Source organism: Triplophysa rosa, linkage group LG15, assembly GCF_024868665.1.
Source record: "Triplophysa rosa linkage group LG15, Trosa_1v2, whole genome shotgun sequence".
Taxonomy (NCBI): Eukaryota; Metazoa; Chordata; class Actinopteri; order Cypriniformes; family Nemacheilidae; genus Triplophysa; species Triplophysa rosa.
The window spans coordinates 6,348,922-6,353,515 of NC_079904.1; positions in this window are offsets into that span (position 1 = coordinate 6,348,922).

Below are 4,594 nucleotides of genomic sequence, written 5' to 3' on the forward strand. Positions count from 1 at the left end.
CCTAGTGTCTTCTATAGAGATGTGCAATAATTGCGATGATCTGAAACCATCGCGATGAGGTCAAACAATCGCGATGAGACGATTATTTAATAATCGTGACAACCCTGTTTCCCTCTATCATTTTGAGCACTGTTGAGCAGATTATGAAAGACCTCTGATTGGCTATTGGGTTTCCAAGCTCATTGGATATGTCTTTGAATGGCTCATTACCAAGCGCTTGCGCAACCAAAACCGGGAGCGCGTGAAATGATCATTGCATCGCACTCTCTACCGAGCGCTTACTATCAAAGTAAAAATAAAACGCTTCCGTGTGCAGGTTTAAAAATATTAGGTTTATTATTAGGTTATTATTACGTATTAGGTTTAAAAAGCCAAATTTAAACTAAAGAAAAATCTATCTGTTGAATTCTTGTGTAAATGCAGTATAAAAACTGAGGTTTGTTTTAATATTGCATATGCATGATTGTTCAGTCAGTTGCCTTACTGAAGTTTATTCTATTTGTCTTATACAGCAGCAGACTGAGGAAGATGTTCATCCGCATGCAAGACCCCAGGGAGCACACAACAGTCTCAGTAACAATTAAAATGGCATTGCTTTTTATACATTTATATTAACAATGAGCTTTATTAATAAAATTGTGTTTCAATTAGCATGTACTGGTCTTTTGCTTTGGAACCGAGAACCGTGGAATTTAACTGGTATTGGGTACAGACTGCTGAAATTTTGGTACCGTGACAACACTACTGCGATATATATGTCGCACATGCTACGAAAACACGTGCGATACAGTTTGGCAGGTGCATTAGACAGAGCCATTGATCCAGAGCCCTATGATCTACGAGACATGGGAAAACATGGAAGGAATCGCGAAAGTGGAATTCTACTACTTAAATATGTCCTCTGCTTGTTCTGCGCGTCTATGAGTGAATGAGCTGCACACTTTAACATGTTACAAGCGTGATACTCGTGGGTTTGTCTGTATCTTACTATTTGAGGACATGAACACATGAACAGAGTTGTTCTAGGTTTACTTTACGAGCATTTCACAGTTTGAGTGAAGTTACTGTCAACCACACTGAAACGCAAGCGTTTGTGCGACAACCCGCCAAAATAAAAGTCTGCTTAATTTGAACCAATGATAAAATAATTAACTGAAAAGTTCAATAGTTTAATTGAATCTGTTCAAATGAGTCATTCGTATGCGGGTAGTTCTGAACGCAATGTGCGTTCATACTGGCAAACTCGCTGTGTACAGTATACGCTGATTCAACGATCCAACTGCACAGCTAAAGACATTACAATGATGTGCGTCATGTTAATTGAATAAATTTCAAGAAATTAAATGTACTTGGATGCAAAACAAACAGCCGTCAAACACAGCTATCTCTTGTTCTGCAAGTCTTTTTAGCGCCCCAGTGTGCTGATAACGAAACAGTGCCTCCACTGTGGCGTAATGCCGCAACTGCAGTCACAAATGACAGTCTGTTAAATGCGCGCAGCATTTCTTGTGAAGACACCGACATAATTTTGGCGAGAGTCTTGAGGGGGCACGACATTTGACGGAGGCAGCCGCCTCCAATTTCTCTATGCAGGAAAAACCCTGCTGTTTATTTATGTGATGACCTGCACTTGTGTTTTTTTTAAAGATGATAACAGACGTATACTTGTGCTACAGCTGTTTGGCCTGTGCTACAAAACTTTAAAACTCTGAAGCACTGGTGCTACGTGCAAAAAAGTTAACATACAGTCCTGTTTGATAAGAAACACAAAACGTCAAGCAGAACCTAATTCAACCAAATAATGCAAACCACGTCTATACCAGATATTATAGACCATCAGCCACCTCGTTCCATGACAATCAACATTGGCAAATGAAAACAACACATCCTTCAAACGCTAGTTACGAATAATAAGAGCAGAAACACACCATAATAAAGTAAAAAGAGCCCACATTTTCTTGAACTGTGAACACATTGGAACCCACCATCAATAATGAAGTCAGCTTGATGGGTTTTATTTATTTTCTTTGGCAGCTACGAGTCAGTGGCACAAACAGAGGGAGTACCGTCTCTCTTAGTCAGCTAGTATTCCTTTCACGTATTCTTTTAAGCACTGCTGAGAGCATGTTAGTCCTTTTCTTAAAACCCTCCTCTTCAATATCAGGCTCAAAGAATTTTCAATGACAAGGACAAAATAACCAGACCTACAGAATATGTGCTTGCAAAACGCTACACACAACTGGAATGACCGCCATTCACAAGGACCCCCTTTTTTTGCTTAAATGGATTATGCTCTAAGATGTCAATCATGACATAAAGGATCATAACATTTGGTTAGGAGACAACTTTAAATATTTCACTCAAGTCATATGGATTACTTGAGAGGGGCTGAAGTTAAGCTTTATTAAGGCCACTGTAATGGTCTGTTCCCGAGTAGAACTTTTCCAGGATTAGCAAGTGCTTCACAAGCGGTGGGTGTAAGCGGCACTTCTTATTTTGCTGCAAACAGAAACTGTAGTGTTAAAAATGTCTTCGCCACTTCTAAAACAAGCGCCATACAATCAGCTCCCTGCCTGCAGAGTGAAATGAGTACTGTATGCTTTCACAAGACGACTGAGCTAAATTAATCATTCCTCTCACTGTTTCTCTGGGAATAAAAGGCTCTAAAAATGCATTCAAATAGATTTGTAAGTTTTATAGAGTATGTGTAAGAACATTTTGAAGGGACAGAAAACAAGTCCCTTGACATTCCTGTCAAACAACATAATACATTTGACATGAGCAATGAAGGAGATGAGGTTTAAATACTCTTTCTGATAGGACTGATGTCACCTGTGAATCTGCTTTAGAGGCTGTTTGGACGAGACCGTTTTCAACTAAAAACAGAAAACTTTTCATGTATTTTGGCTGTACATTTACACGACAACGCCATTTTGGGGGACTGAAAACACAAAAAAAGTTAAAGCAACACTATTGAACTTTTGCTCACGGTTCCGCCATGTGGTTTATAAGCAGTTGTCTGTTTCCAGTGTCATAAATACTGTTGTTGTACAGGTTTTCCCGTAGGCAGCGCAATACATGCAAATTTGTTTACTAAGTTGATGGAACCGGCAAATACAGAAACGTGGTTGTAGCCACTATGAGGAGCAGAATTCGTCCGGTTAGGAGTTGTTCTACCACTGAACTAATTTTAGAGACATTATTTTAAGGTTGAAAAACGACAAAGTGTCGCTTTAATAAATACTACAAAATGGTAATACTGTAGTATATTATAGTATAATACACAGTTTACTATAGTCGGTGGTAGCGGGGCTATGCAGTAAGAGAGCAGCAGGTGGATCTCTACAGCGGCCTAACGTTACTTCAGATCTGAAACGTGTGTACAGACCAAACTTCCCTTGCATTTACAACAAGTCAACTGAAAGGGTCATGTGCACTAATAGATAACACAACAGAAAAATGTGTCGAATTTGTGACTTTATAACAACGCCAATATATTTATCAGCCCAATGCAGCAGACACTTTATCACAGCGGACTTACAAACGCAGCACATCAGTGACACAGCAGCCAATATGAGAAACATTTTTATTTATTATGTTTCTTTCATGTGCAAAAATAGCCAATAATATTAAAAGATCTGCGTGTAGAAGCTAGCGCACTGAAACGTAAGGCTTTACCTGCGAGCTTTTGCGGCATCAGAACAAACCGTGAATGTTGCAGACGAAAACAGGACACATTGTGAATGTTGCGAGCGGAAGCATAACAAGGTAACATATGAAGAGTTTGGTTCCAAAATGAGATAACTCTGTTTTTTTTTTTAAATCACGGTTTGTTTTGATTTAAACCATAATAGCTAAAAAAATACAGCTAACTAACACAACAGAAACATAAGCACTTAATAAAAAACATGTTTTTTGACACATGAAAAAACATGTTTTTTGACACATGAAAAAACAAGAACATTTTTAAAAACTGAGTTCTCATTTAGGAACAAAAACTCTTCACATATTATTGCCGGGAGTGTGACTAGGGCTGTCACAAGTATGAAATTTGGCTGACGATTGACATTTAATTCTCATACATTTTTTATTCAGCTTTGAAACAACAATATTGTTCTGAATACAAGACTGTTTTTTCTTGGAAATACATTGGAAACATTTGGGTCATCTAAGGTTTAGGCTTTTACCTGTCAATAATACAACCACCAAATACTTGTACATTAAGTAAATTGATCAGGAGTGAATTGAAGCCACCATTAAAATGCTATCAGTCATAGAAAAGCTTCTAGTCTGTTTTTCTTACTCGCAAGACTACAATAAAAAAATTTACTTCTGAAATTTTGGTAGACTGGTTTTCACACTGAGATTAGCTTGAATAATATTAAGCTTTAGTTTTTTTTAAGTGATTGTGTTGTGTCGGTACATTTTACAAGTATTACAATGCTTTAGTTACAATATATACACTAAAATATGCAATATGCAGATGCACTACAGCTCCCCCTAGTGTCTTCTATAGAGATGTGCAATAATTGCGATGATCTGAAACCATCGCGATGAGGTCAAACAATCGCGATGAGACGATTATTTAATAATC